Raw genomic sequence first — 15,985 nt, 5'->3', positions numbered from 1 at the left:
CTCCCAATGGAGAGCCTTGCAGCCCTATGCTACATTTCAGGTGCCTCTTGCTGCACATCAATGTGCTCCTCTAAAACAGACACTTCAAGTACTCTAAGAGTGGCTTCATCATCCAGTGATTCCTCTTGGACAGAAAATTAACTGCCAGAATCTTCCACTCCCTCCTCTGCCTCCGATGCAGAGTCAGTCTTATAATCATGTTCAGAGGAAGACTCGAAAAGCACACCAACAACCTGCTGAGCAATCATCCTGCGGCTAGCCATAACCCCTACTAAGAAAGGAGAGTTCACAAACAAGTCAACTACAACCAACACTGTCCAAAATAAGTAATAAATAAAGTGGAACTTTATCACAGAGATCTATATACTCAAAACCTATAAGAGTCACTTGCCAGAGACAGCTACACTCACCAGCACCTACTCTGCAGAGTCACAGCAAAAACCAACTGTATCCGAATAGAATTAAAAGACTAAACAAATTACTCACAAGACCACAAAATACACAGAGCACAAATGCAAAAAGATTTTCACACTCAATAAAACAGAAGGTAAACATACTGCTATTATTACACCATTAACAAAAACACATTTATGCAGGGAAATTAAACTCATTTAGAGTAAATAGTACAAAAAACGTTTTTGTACCAAACACATGAAACTACACAAACTGCAGAACCACCAGTGATGTAACCACAACCTGGAACATCAGTCAAAAGAGCAAAAGCCTTGAACTAGAATAAAAAGGAGAAAAAAACATTACAATCGCAATTGACATGAAATAAAACAATCAACATTATAACATGCTATGTCACTACCCAAATGGCAAAACTGCCACCAAGGGGGATAGAAAAACAGCAAAAAGTAAATAATAACCCATGCCCCATCACATTGGGGCAACCATTACCCAAGGGGCCACCACCCAACATAAATATATACATATCCTTGCTGCTAGAGGGTTGTCTGCCCCCCGGGGGCAAATGGGTCTCAAAATAGGGCCAATCTGACCCAGAGCTGTCAGAAAATGGCCAAAGATAAATAAAAAAAATTATTAGCGCCAACAGGGGGAACCATTACCCAAGAACCAACCTCAAATCATAAGTATACATATCCCCTGTGCTAGTCAGTGGCAAATGGGCCTTCACTTAGGGCTGATCCGCCTCCGAAGACGGCAGAAAATGGCCACAAGTAAAAAAAAATGGAGAGGCGATCCTTGCCCAAGGGATCACCCCCATGCACAAGCTTGCACAGACATTATAAAACCCTGGTATTTAGTATGCAACCCATGTCCAAGGGGTCGCTTCTAATTAAAAAAAAAAAATCAAAAAAAAAATCGATGGTTCTAGTGGGTTTTCTACCCCCCCCCCCCCCCGGGGGGTAGATGGGCCTTGTAATGGGGTTGATCCGGCTCATGAGGGGGGCAGAAAACAGCCACAAGTAAAAAATAAAAAAAAACTGCGGGGCAATCCTTACCCAAGGGGTTGCCCCCATGCACTTTTAATCAAAACCCCTGGGTCTAGTGGGGTCTGCCTGTGGGCCGATCAGTCCACAGGGGGGGCAGAAAACAGCGGACAGACCCGTTCCACCATAAGCATGGAAAGGATTAATGGAGTGCTGTTAATAAAACAGGTTAAGCAAAACACTACAGGCAAAGGGATAGGACAATGGCAGGTGGAAGTGGGCAGATTCCTCGGCTGCCAAAGCCGGAAGATAGGATCAGCCAAAACACACTTAAATCTCCATTAATTTTTATTCAGCAAGCATCTGGAAGTAAACATTATAGCTATAAACACTCTCAGAATGAGGAGCATGTGAAAGTCTACTTTCATGCATCTTCTCTCTGGTGGTGGGTTTGTCAGTTTGATTTATTTGTACATGTGGGACATTTCTCTCCAACTAAAGAAACGGCAATGGAAACTACCAAAACTACAAGCACAATTTTGCTGTGTTGCTGCGCCATGTTAACTTAAATAAGATCAAGTGAATAAACTGTATCTTTGGCTGATGAGATTTGTACTCCTACAACTATGCTATTGTTACTACCCTATCTCAAAATCTTTAGTGATTTTTTTTATTCTGCGTCAACTGAATGCCTAAGACTCTGTAGATTAAGGTTCTGGTTGCTATTGACTCATGGAAGTCTGCCAATGTCAGTCACACATTCGTCAAATTCAATGTTATACATGGCAAAGTATGTCCAATCAGGACCTGAATATCTGTGATTTGTCTGTCGCTTCCTTCTGGATGTTTTAGAGACCTCGCCATCAGTATCTTCTCATTATGGATGTTCTTGTTCCTCCAACTCACTATCCTCTCTGGTCTCCAAGTGTCAACTGTCTCTATTTTTCTGGTCCTAGTCTTTATTATAATTATTATTATTTAGATTTGTAATGCACGCAGCTACCCCAAGGGATTTCCCGGCACAAGGCAGGAAGGGGAGAGGTTCCTGAGTCGGGTCTTCAAGCCTTTGTGGAAAGCAAAGAGAGATGTACAACTTCTTAGTGAATCTGGAAGAGAATTCCAGAGTTTCTGACCGAAATATGAGAAGGAACAACCTTTCATGTGATACAAGCAGAACTTAGGCACACTGAACAGAGAGTGATTCATTGATCGCAAAGAGCAAATGGGATGCTAAAGTGACACCAAGTCCCGAATATATTGAGGACCATTTCCTGCTTTAGCCTTAAGCATAAAGTTTTGAACTTGATACGGTTCGAAATGGTCAGCCAATGGAGCACTTTAGCCAACCTTCTTCTGGTAGTGGCCAACTCCTCAAGGTACGTGTGATTTCTGACTCGGGTGAAGCTGATTCGCTTTCGGGGTGAAAATGTCTCTGTCGGCGCCACTCTCGGAATCAGATGCTGGTTTGGTTCAGCACTCCATGAGTTCCATTGGTATCTGTGAATGAGTAATCTCAGCCTAGAGTCTGGAATGTTGGTCACAACAGAGCAAGCAGTACTGTTGCTGCTGTTGATGTTCTGCAATGAAAGGCTGATATTTTTCAGGCTGCTCTTTCTTTTTCTCTTTGGATAACTCTGGTGCAGGGTGGCAGCAGCAATTCTTGGAAGCCTGGGCCGGCAGCAAATTGAAAACATTTTGCGACAGCCTGCGCCCACCGGACTTCGTCCGTCCTGCCTGAATGAATGAATTCGGATTTCTAAAGCGCGGGTAGCTGCCCTGAGGCGTCCAAGCGCTAAGCATATCTCTGAAGTTTGAGTAAGGAGGAGGGCAGATTCAGTACCATGGTTATGTGGTGAACAGGAGCGTTTTCAGCTGTTTGCGAAAAGAGAGAATGTCGGGGTTTGATCTGAGATGCTGGGGTAGGGCGTTCCACTTTTTAGCCACATTGAAGGAGAAAGAGCGGCCTCCGGATCTTGATTTCTTTGTTTGCGGTACAATGGCTAGATTTGCAGAAGTGGAGCGCAACTGTCTGGTGGGTATATAGGGTGTGATGAGAGGGAGGTTGATGGTCGGGCCTTGCGACCAGAAAATCTGGTGTGCGATGCAGAGTGATTTGAAGTCTACTCTTTCCTTTACAGGGAGCCAGTGCAGTTTCCTCAGTCCGGACTTTACTGAGGATCTGCGAGGAATTTGTAAGAGTGTTCTGGCTGCGCAGTTCTGTATTAATTGTAGTTTGCGCAAGGTGAAGTCGGGAGCTCCGAGATATAATGCGTTTCCATAGTCCAGCCGCGATTGGATCAGGCCCAGGACTACGGTTTTTCTTGCTTCAAAGGGGAGTAGAGGCAAAATCTTCCTAATGACTCTCAGGATACCAAAACAGGTGGCAGAAAGTTTTGTAGCCTGTTGGTCAAAGGACAGGGACCTGTCGAGCCAGACACCAAGGCTCTTAATGGCGTCTTTGGGTGTTGGGGCCGGACCTAGGCTGGTGGGCCAGAGATTGTCTATGGTCGATGGTAGAATGTGACCCAGGAGCATGAGCTCTGTCTTGTCTCCATTAAGTTTGAGACAAGACTTGGTCATCCAGCATTTGACCGTATCCAGGCAGCCTGCAAGATCTACATTTGCCGACGTACCGCCCGCCTGTGCCAGGGAGACCACCAGCTGGGTATCGTCCGCGTAGGTAATGATCTTGATACCGAACGGACGGACGATCTCAGCCAGTGGCCTCATGTAGACGTTAAATAACGTCGGGCTCAATGAAGATCCCTGTGGGACCCCACATCCCAGAGGCTTGCTGGAGGAAGTGACATTGCCCTCAAACACCTGGAAGGATCTTTCACTCAGGTAGGACTTGAGCCACTCCAGAGCTCTGTCAGATATTCCGGTGTCCAGGAGACGCCGCAGAAGGATACCGTGGTTAACGGTATCAAATGCGGCGCTCAGATCGAGGAGGATGATTGCCACCGATCCTCCCCGATCTAAGATTCCCCTGGACTCCTCTGTGACTGCCAGCAGTGCCGTCTCGGTCCCATGCTTGGGGCGGAAGCCAGTCTGGGATGGGTCGAGAAGTTGGTGTTGTTCGAGAAAAGTTGTTATTATGCTATTTATATGTTTCTCCAGGATCTTGGCTGCCCAAGGCAGCAAGGAGATCGGGCGGTAATTGTTGAGGTTCTTGGTGTCAAGATTTGGTTTTTTAATCAGGGCCCTCACCATAGCCTGCTTCCATGCTGCTGGTACTATGCTGGTGGTAATCGAGGTGTTGAGTACTTCAAGCAGTGTGGGGAGGATGGTTTGAAACGCCGAGACTAGGACATATGGGGGTGCTGGGTCTCTAGGGGAACCCGACTTCACCTGGCGCATGAGGAAAGTGAGGTGATCTGCCTGCAACTGGGGGAATTCCGCCAACACCGGGGGGTGATTGGGTGGGTAATCTGCCTGCGACTGGGGGGATTCCGCCAACACCGGAGGGTGATTGGGTGAGTGGATTTGAGGGGGACAAGGGGCTGCTTTAATCAGAGCAGTCTGGTCTGTAGAAGGGAAGGATGAGTATATAAGGTTAATTTTCTGAGAGAAGAAATTAGCCAGGTCTTCACAGTGGAGCTCTGGGTTCTCCGTTATAGACGGGGGTGTGGGGAGGGTGATGAGGCTTTTTACTATTTTGTATATCTCTTTTGAGCTGGAGCTAGCCTCTGCAATCTGGTTGGAGTAGTATGAAGATTGCGCACTTTTTATGTCTTTTTTGTATGACCTGATGGCGTCTCTGTAGATAGTTTTATCTATTTCCGCGTAACCTAGTCGCCATTTACGTTCCAGTCTCTTGCAAAAACGCTTTTTCTCCCTTAGTTCGGTGGAGTACCAGGGAGCTGAAGTTCTGGATCTTTTAAAAACTGTTTTCTTCAGGGGGAGCGTGGCGTTTAGGGAACTCAGAATCCATTCATTGAATGTTTCATTGGCCTGTGAGGGAGTCTGACCGATTGAAGGAATGGATTTTTGTAATTCTTGGGTCCACTGGGCCAGCGGTATTTTAGACCAAATTCGAGTTTCTTGGACAGTGGGTGTAGGGGGTATAAGTTTCTCTGTTGTCCAGAGCAACGGGACTAAGGCATGGTCTGTCCAGGGAAGTGCTATGGGGGGACGAGCCTTCAAATGTGTGCAGTTGCTGAAAACTGGATCCAGCAAGTGGCCTTTCGTATGCGTAGGAGATGAGACCAGCTGGAGCAGCAGCAAAGCAGAGAGGTCCCTACTTAGTTTGTTGGCGATGGAATTATTGGGGTCGTCAAAGTGTATATTGAGATCACCCAATAACGTGTAGTTGGAGGGCGATAGGGCCAGATCGGCGACTAGTGGTGGCAAAGTTTCATAAAACTGTTTGGGAGTGCCTGGTGGACGGTATATAAGAGTCCCGGAAAAGCTCAAATTGGGAGAGAAATCCAAAGTAAAGGACATACTTTCACATTCCGGAAAGGGGTTGGGAGTGCAGCGACAGGTAAAACAATCTTTAAAAATGATGGCTAGTCCGCCCCCTCTGTCAATTTCCCGGTCCAGTCTTACAATTTGATATTCCTGCCCCAGGATTTGGACCAACTCGGGGTCAGAGTGAGGGGTTAGCCAAGTCTCCGTTAGAAAGAGAGCGTCTGGTTTTTCCTCTTCGATTAATAGGGAAATCTCTGTGCAGTGTCTAGGAAGAGACCTGCAGTTCAGCAGGAATAGTCGAAAAAGTTGTTGGTTAGGTGTAGAGGGTTTAGGTTTGAGGTGAATTTTGCAAACCTTGCATTGGGACGGTAGGTCTAGCGGGCCATATTTATGAGTGCAGGGCAGGATTCCCTGAGAGCTGATGGTTCTGAGTTCCTCGGAGGCATAATACCGAGTTTGCGTGACGAGAGAAGTAGGGGTTATGGCCCCTGGTCCCGGCCCGTCGCGGACGGGCGCAGACGGGCTTGCCTTAGGCGCGCCTTCGGCGCGCAAACGGCGTGCCCGCTGCGCTCGTCCGCTGCGCTTCCTAGAGTGACACATTTTTATATGATTGGGGTATGACGCTAGGGGCGTGGCCTGAGAAGGGGGCGTGGCCAGCAAACTCGCCGGTAATGTCGGCGTGGTGCTTGTTTTTCCTCGGCGTGGGTCCACTGCGCGCTGGCAGGGAGATGTGCACAGGTGAGAGTTAAAATCACAACAAGTTTTCAATTTTAAAAGAAGAATTAGCAGCAAATCGCCTACTCCCGGCTTCCGCCTCAGGAGATATGTAATCTAAGGGCGCTGGTGATCAGCGTTCCTTAAATAGGGCGGTCAGGGGGCGTGGCCTGAGAAGGGGGCGTGGCCAGCAAACTCGCCGGTAATGTCGGCGTGGTGCTTGTTTTTCCTCGGCGTGGGTCCACTGCGCGCTGGCAGGGAGATGTGCACAGGTGAGAGTTAAAATCACAACAAGTTTTCAATTTTAAAAGAAGAATTAGCAGCAAATCGCCTACTCCCGGCTTCCGCCTCAGGAGATATGTAATCTAAGGGCGCTGGTGATCAGCGTTCCTTAAATAGGGCGGTCAGGGGGCGTGGCCTGAGAAGGGGGCGTGGCCAGCAAACTCGCCGGTAATGTCGGCGTGGTGCTTGTTTTTCCTCGGCGTGGGTCCACTGCGCGCTGGCAGGGAGATGTGCACAGGTGAGAGTTAAAATCACAACAAGTTTTCAATTTTAAAAGAAGAAATTAGCAGCAAATCGCCTACTCCCGGCTTCCGCCTCAGGAGATATGTAATCTAAGGGCGCTGGTAATCAGCGTTCCTTAAATAGGGCGGTCAGGGGGCGTGGCCTGAGAAGGGGGCGTGGCCAGCAAACTCGCCGGTAATGTCGGCGTGGTGCTTGTTTTTCCTCGGCGTGGGTCCACTGCGCGCTGGCAGGGAGATGTGCACAGGTGAGAGTTAAAATCACAACAAGTTTTCAATTTTAAAAGAAGAAATTAGCAGCAAATCGCCTACTCCCGGCTTCCGCCTCAGGAGATATGTAATCTAAGGGCGCTGGTAATCAGCGTTCCTTAAATAGGACGGTCAGGGGGCGTGGCCTGAGAAGGGGGCGTGGCCAGCAAACTCGCCGGTAATGTCGGCGTGGTGCTTGTTTTTCCTCGGCGTGGGTCCACTGCGCGCTGGCAGGGAGATGTGCACAGGTGAGAGTTAAAATCACAACAAGTTTTCAATTTTAAAAGAAGAAATTAGCAGCAAATCGCCTACTCCCGGCTTCCGCCTCAGGAGATATGTAATCTGCCTGGCATCATTGATGAATTGTTAACACTCGCAAAGTGTGTCCAGGCTGTCCACGTGAGACCCGACTGATCTGAGAGGCGCCGGAGATTATAGTAAAAACTGCACATCGGCCATACAAGCGCCCATTCAGAATGATTCTGCGAGAATGAGAAAGCCCAGCCACCGAAAGGTCACAGTCACTGACATTGGAGGTGGCACTTGAGTTGCCGTAAAAATACTCAGCCTCAGGGAAGAAGCCACCCCCGGATTAACTTAGTTTACTAATGCAAGGAACCAAAGGCCATATGACAGTTGGCAGCCGTGGTGCTGCTGGATCGACTCAGCTCCTAATCATTACAGTGAGTCAGCTGACCACTGCCCACCACAACACCAGCCCGAGATGAGCAGGTCTACTTGCAGGCTCAAGCTGATAAAATAAAATGATATGAATGTTCTTAATATATAAATCAACAAGAACATTTCTGTCATGAATCACCCACTCACAGACCTGAGAGCAGCGGACAAGTCTTGCAGCACAGCACTGTGAGACAGCAAACTAGCAGCACATGCAGCGGTGCACAAAGACACATAACTGCCTCTTGCCTCCTCACTCAGACAGTGACTACTTCCTGTGGGTAAATCAAATGGACATACAAACTGTGTGATTATTGTTGTGACAGTCACGTGACACTGCTGCGGCCGGCCAGGGCTGAGTCTCACAGCAACAGATGTGATGAGATAATGCAACCACTAGTTCAGCTGAGCTGGCCCTGCAGGCCAGCATGACACATTCTCAAATTGTTGAGTGAACTGAAGGAAGAACTGCACAGTGTGTGCAGTCAGTGCAGGGCACTCTGTCAGAGCGCCATGCAGTTCATGCTGCTTAAGTTGCTTGAGTGCTTCTAATAGGGGCATCACTCTATCTTGCTTGTATCTACCTCAGCATCGGTGGTGTGTGTCAAGAGGTACTATAAATGTGTGGTATGTATTTTAGTGCAGTGATGTGGCCCACCGCACTAAAATGCTTTGTTCTTACCCCTGATGCTGTGTTTCATATAGGTACCCCAATAGAGGCTCAGTTAGTCACCTAACCTTTCACCTATATTCTCCCCTACCATTACACTACATAACAGTTCTTGGGACTGACCTTTTACCTAGTTACGATACTGCTTACAGGACGTAGGGTTTTCCCTGAAAACTGGCCTCATCCATTATGCATGCAGATTCTTGGAAACTCAGCAGGACAACCATCTCCGACATAATAACAATGCTTAAGGGTCATTCCTTCCGTCATCCTAAGTCTGACATGACACAGCAAGGTAGAACCCCTGAGGGTACCACTTTGGGTATATAAACACCATATCTTGCTGAGGTAGTCAGAGGAGAAAAAGACTTCCATGCCAACACACTGATGCGAGACGCTGAGGTTCCTGCACGCAGACACTCTAGCTCGCATTGGTCTGACATCCCTTTCGGCGTGTCCATCTCGGGACCAAGACGGGATCCTACAGTCTCTCACTTCAGGTAATGGGTTTGACTTTATCCTAGAGGGAGTATTGGCTTCACACTTACATACATGATGGGTACACTTCGGTACATCTAGTTTGGATCGCATCGTAGGAGTACGCATTTATTACTGTCATATATTTTATATACTAGTCTGTATTCGTAGTTTCAGCATGATGGTAGAAATCTACCATCCTTCTACTTTGTTAGTGCCTCCAATCATTTATATCGGTTTCTGTCTAGTGGTTGTTTCAGCACACCTATTTTACACTAGAATGACGCTGGTTCAATAAATGCTTATTGAAAAACATCCCCACCGTTTATTCTGTGTTTCTCTCTGAAGACAAAGTGAGCATGAGTGACTGAACGAAAAGTATCGCACTGTTTCTACGATCCTGAGGGATCATGGTTGTCATGTTCGATAGTTGCCAAGAACTATTCTCTACTTGGTAAGAGGGGCTTCTAGTGGCACTGTGAGCTAGCTTGTACAACAGGCTAATATACCCGGTAGGGGTGTCTAGAATCAGTCCGGACACCAATCCTACAGTGTATGTTGTCTAAACACGCAGATCTTATATAGGTTTATAGGAACTACACAACACTGATGCTTGGTACTTGTGCATAGGTTGCAGGGAACAGGTAGGATGCTTCCACAACCCCACACAGGGTACAAACGGTATACGCAGCTCTCAGAATGCCACGTCGGTCTCTCAAACAAGACCCATTGACAAACAGTGTGGTTAGATCTAAGAAGTTGGACATTCAGTATATCCAGTCTCAGCTTTGTGCATAACTTGGTGACAATTATAAAATCATGGTTGTGCTCGCTTTCCTCAGCTTTGTCTGGAGTAGACAATAAAGAAGCAGGGTTTAGAGTATTACACCTCCTAAAGGAAACATTGACTACAGCCAAAATAGTTCTCTCAGAGTATTAAGCGGCTGTTATTCAAATGCTGGGTGTGAGTGTGAGTCATGAGAATTTCAATGGAACGGGTCACAATAACAATTAGCAGGAGACCCATTACAATTCCTTCTCTTTGCTAAATGCTTAGGCCGGCTGCTGCAACCGCTTTGAAACAATCAAGCAATGCTGCAGCTACTGGATCAAGAGCTGTTGAAATATAGGCCACTTGCCCAGGGCCTCTCCATGGTCTGTATCAACACAGATAAAGCACACCCATCGCACTCATGGCAAAAGTGTATGAACTACTTGGGATATTATGGCATTCTAAAAGCGGGTGCACTGCAATGCACATTTGTGAGTCCTGGAAGGCTTCCATTGTCAAAGAACTACAGAAGAGGGACCCTGAGTATTTAAATGTGTGAGGAAGGAATCAGGGAATAAAACTATAAAGCACAACAGGGCTTCCTACACCTATATAATTCAGTATTAGGCAATATATCCATATAATAATGCAAAGCCCACATCAGACGGTATACAAAAATAGATTACTTCATTTATTAGATAATTTTTTCATTTTTTGAAAGACATGTAAATGTCTATTCTAAGTTGTGTGATAGATTAAATGTTATACATATTAAGTCACAATAATGAGAAAAAAATGTGGAACATATCATCAACAGCACACACCATAATGACATTAATAAATAACATCAAGACATAATACAAATGCAGAAAACTAAAACAGTGAAGACAAAAATCACAAAAAAAATTTTAACAGAAAAATAGACAGAAAAATATACAAAACAATGAGGCATAAAATGAAACACAATACAAGCGCCAACGCGCGTTTCGGAGATCCTATATAACCTATATAGGCTCCTTCCTCAGGGCGTATAAGATAGGTCTTTCAGAAGGCGGCAAGTACTAGACACAACTTCATTTTCAACGTCATGTAGTGAGGGTGCTGGCATAAATTCAATATTCGCAACCGTAGGTTTGGAAAATTAATCTTTCAATGAAGGCACCAAGACTGAGATGACTTCTAAAGGTATATATATATGAAACAATCTTAAGTAGCATAGTGGTAGGACCAGTATCTTTGCCGGGAGGTTAGGGCAGAGAGTGCGCCTATATAAGAATAGTAGAGCCAGTAGGATTCTATCGGAATATGGTTATAAAATAACACGTTGCCAGGGCTGCAAATGGCCCGATATAGATCTATTCGAGGTAGCGTCCGTGAAGTTCCAAATAATAAGTCCTTACGTATGGATACTCCGCAAACCTCAATGGGGTAGACGGCACTGTAATTTCGCAAAGTAGCAGTATTCAAAAGCAATCGGCGGCATCCGCATCCTGACGGTGAATTGTCAGCAATAGCCAACCATTCCCCCAAAAATTCACAGTTCTCTCTGAGTGCTCGAAAATATCATTTTAGGAACAGTCTTGATGCGCTCATGGGACATTCTTCTGACTCCTACTCAATTTGATGTCTCAGGTACTTAACTTCTTTTTGACAATACTGCAACTTATTCCCATTCTCAGCGAGGTGGTTGAGTAGAGTGATGGTGTCTTGCCTACAACTTTTCTTTATCATCGATGCGACAAGTAGGTAATCGATGTACTGGATTAGAGTTGAACTGCATGGTAACTCTAGAGTGTCTAAATTCTTCTCGAGTATCTGATTGAAATAAGAGTGCCTCCCTGTATACCCCTGAGGAGTGTGACACCGAATGAAAGCTTTCTCTTGGAATCTGAAGGTGAAGAGATATTGGCTCTCTTGTGAAGGGTAACATAAATGAATGCCTGACAGAAGGCAATGACTGTTTCACAATTCTTTACAAAACAGAAGTAAATGGCCGTGAACCATTTCACTTCTGGGGGAATTTGGAATAGGATTACAGCAGGATTCAGCACCATGGGATAGTACGGAATGACTATTTGGTTTATTTTTCTTAAATCTTGGCCGATCTTCCACTTTTATTTGCTTTTTCAAAGGTCATAATTGGAGAACTGTGTGGATTCGCAATGACCTCCTTCTAAATACCCTGTTCTAGCATACTTTCAATGATGGGGCTTATTCCTGCAGTGGCTTCTGGGGTCCATTTGTAAGGGCGTGTTTGAGGGAATACTGCATTAGACCTAAAGATGATCTTTCGGGATTTACCATCCTCAATCAACCCAATCTCTTTTCCTGTGAAATCCTACACATCTTCTCTGACTGATTCCTTTAGATCTGAATGTAAGCCGCCTTTAGTAAGAACCGGGTATAATCTAGTTATAATTTACGTGCCTGCAATTTGAATTCAGCATCTGATGCTTTTTGTTTGTCCCTACAAAAGAAGGGGGGAAAGGGAGCTATGTAAGAGGTCCAGTACCCTTGCTCCCAAGACTTTTTAGGAAAACATAGGGGGGTAGCTGTTTCTGAAGAAGAAGTTTTGTAAGGGTGGATGGTGACGATGTGGGTGCTTCCCTATTAGAAAGTGATGCCCTCCAACACCCATTAGAGTGTCATGCTTCATCATCGAGCTTTTCCCCTTGTGGGGTCGGCAATGCAATACCCAATGGGCCCCCCGAGAGGGCTCTTTGGCGGAGATCTTTTTAATATAGCCACGATGGTGAGAGCGGGTGTGTGGGGTGAGTGGAGATGGTGAATTAAAAATACCTTTGGGGTTCTGTAAGATAAATTTAATCAGGGGTCCCCTTGGAATGGATAAAAATGTGTGTAATCATTTGATACCACATCCAAACCTGACTAAGGTTAGGGATACCTAGCACTTCTGCTTTCTGGTCCTGAAGAAACTCCACGGATCCCTCCTGGACCACTGAGGCGTGAAACATGTCGACCTACACATACTAAAAGATTGCCAGTCTTCATAGTTAGAAGTTCAATCTGCACACATTCTTATCCCTACCAAGGGGACCCCTGATTAAACTTATCTTACGGTACCTTTGAGATATTTTTAATTCAAAATCTCCACTCACCCCACACACTTGCACTCACCATTGCGGCTATATTAAAAAGACCTTGCCCAAGATCCCTCTAGGTGGGCCTGTGGGGTAATGCAGCCCGACCTCATGAGGAGCAAAGCCCGATGATGAAGCATGACACACTAACAGGTGTGTGAGGGCATCATTACCTAATATGGAAGCTCTCCCCTCTTCACCATCCACCTCTTAATGACTTTTTCTTTAGGAACCGCTACCCCCCTATGTTTTACTTTTTTTGTCCTTATTCACCTCAGACTCCAATACCTGTCACCCAAATCTTTATTTTCTATTCTTGCCCACAGTCAGATAAGGGGATTCAATTAAAGTTGGTAGACATCCTATGCAGCGGATGCGCTAGCGACCTGTCGGTATCACGGCTGCCATGTTCTCCCCATGTTTATATCTGCTGCTTGACTTTCCAACCCCACTCTGACTGGTGTACAATATATTACACACTTAAGCTTGCAGAGCAGGTCTCCTCCCAACAAATGTATGGGACTTGAACCACATATAACAAATTGATGATGCTCTTTGATGGCCCCAGTTTATACTGGGACCGGGTAAGTAACCGGATTCGTACACTGCTGATTTGTAATGCCAACAACTTGGACTTCCTTTACAGAGAGGTGTGGATTTGGGTTCTCAATCATCCTAAGAGTTCAAACTAGTTGCTCCGAAGTCTATTGGATACAGATGATCCATTAAGCGCTCCATCTACGTATGGGCCGCTCTGGTCCACTTACAGCACTGTGCTAAGCTCTCACTCCTCCCCCCTCAGACATTGTCATTTGGCCTGCTCGGATTCCACAGAACTTCCAAACATTATGGGAATTAGGGTAGTTTGAAATGTGAATGGGTTATTCAAAGTTTTGTTATTAGGTTGGAAATGAGGATTCCCACTATGCATCTGTGTGGGCACAAGAGGATTTTATGGTAGACCTGGTTTCTGGATTTTTTTAATGCTAATAGGGGTTTTTGGTATGGGGAAAGTTTTTACTTGCACTGTGAGATTTGATTCTTGAGCATCAATCATAACTCAGTCTGGATTGTATCAGCCAATCTTGTTGGAAATGTGACAGGGAGTTATCTTCAAAGAGCTTATCGGGGTTCCAAACATACCTCCCTGTACCCTTCTCATTCCATAGGCATTTCCTCCATAAGACACGGAGACTCCCTGCGTGTTTAGTTCTATGCGGGGATTAATGTCTAGCCCTAGAGTTGGAAATTTATAACCCTTTTGCGCTTCCATTCAATGCAACAGGAGAATGGGCTACCATGAACTTTTCCTTCAGCCCTCTTCATTTGGAAGTTAGTATGTCACTGCAATATTTTGCATACTGCAGTATTTCATCTACAGGCTTGCTTTGCCAGCAGAGAACACCTTGTATGAACTGACTACTAATTTCAGGTTGTTTCTCTTGTACAAAGGAGGCAAGGAACCCTGCCATGTTGTCCCCAAAGGAGTCATTCAGACCACAATGCTCCATGTACACCTGCACTAATCTCAGAAAATATGCATGTACAGAATTGTTTGGGCTTTTGGGATGTTCGGAAATCTCTGACCAATTAATTTCTTTTTGAGGAACCTTATTCTTAAGGTGAGCAATGACTGCGTTATATTTGGTTTTGACTAAAGGTGACTGGGCCTCTGTGGTTTGCTATCCTGGGGGGTTCTTGTGTCGGCCAATCTAAAACTCTCTTATATTGTGCCCCCAGATCCTTTGAGACCACTACTTCAAAAGTAAATTCAAATTCTCCCACAGGACCTTTGAAATGATAATTATCTGCTCTGTCTGAATGTACCATTTGTCAGGATTTTCCCTCAATCTCAGGATGGTATTCGTGAAATAGAAGAGGTCTGTTCAAGACCTTGGGACATGCACATATGATCCTCCATGTACCTCCCTCAAAGGAGGCTACTCCTCCTGTGACCTCTCCCTCATCATTATCGGTGGATTAGGTTTTCCGTTTTACCTTTGCCCTTTTCTTGTCAGTCCACAACACCATGAATTTCTCCACATCACTCCACTCCCGAATGCTCTTGATCAGTTCTCTCACATGCGTCTTCAATCCCTTCATCTTTAACAACCTCAGTTCCTTGTCACCCATCATCAGCCTAATGTTTTTCCCGCAATTTTTTCCTTTGCATCATATCAAATACACATTCATCTGCCACTGTCTTTCTACGCTTCTCGTGCCACGCTCGCAGCCTCTTTACCAAGTAATGTGGGGCATTCTCATTATAATGTCCCAAGAGATTCATCCCTACATTGCCCTTTACTATCTCTTCAAACTTGTTTTTAGTTGGGCTATGTTGGATCTCTGAAGGGCCAATTCTTTGAGTTGTGAAGTAGTTTGTGACGGTAGTGGTTATGGTTCCTCCCGTAATGGGCGTTTCAAAGGCCGCTCCTTGAGGGGGTGCCAGGATACATCAACCAATTTCAGGGGAACACTCAGAGGGGTGTGATTCTGAGGCATGCCAGTGATTGTTGTAGTGGGAGAGATACCTGGGCTATTTGAAGATTGGAACCTAACCAAAGCTGTGGGTGTCGAGTTCTGAACAGCAGGTGAGAAAGTTGTCTCAGTGTAACTTGGATGTGCGCTAGCTTCTGGAGGGGTTGATGGAGCGGGTAGTACAACATTTTGTATACCTCCCCTATTCTGCATGAAAATACTAATTAGATAATCTATTAACTATAATATTATTAAACGAGTTTGCATGTTTATTAACCAACATTATTAATATTAAAATTACACGCGGGATTTGCATGGCTAAAATAACTTTTATGACTAAAATCTGTACGCATATTAACAGTAGTATATGTGGTAATTAGAATACTGCATGATATATGTTGCTTTTGTATGTTGCCCAAGAGGAGGATCGAAAAGGTGAACATAATGGCTTTAAATGTTGCTGTATGCTAGATAAATACAAGCACATAAAGGGATTAGTAAGGGGTTAACATTAG

This window comes from Triturus cristatus, chromosome 1_1, assembly GCF_964204655.1.
Source record: "Triturus cristatus chromosome 1_1, aTriCri1.1, whole genome shotgun sequence".
Classification (NCBI taxonomy): Eukaryota; Metazoa; Chordata; class Amphibia; order Caudata; family Salamandridae; genus Triturus; species Triturus cristatus.
The sequence above is the reverse complement of the archived record's forward strand: the minus strand, read 5'-3'. Positions refer to the sequence as shown.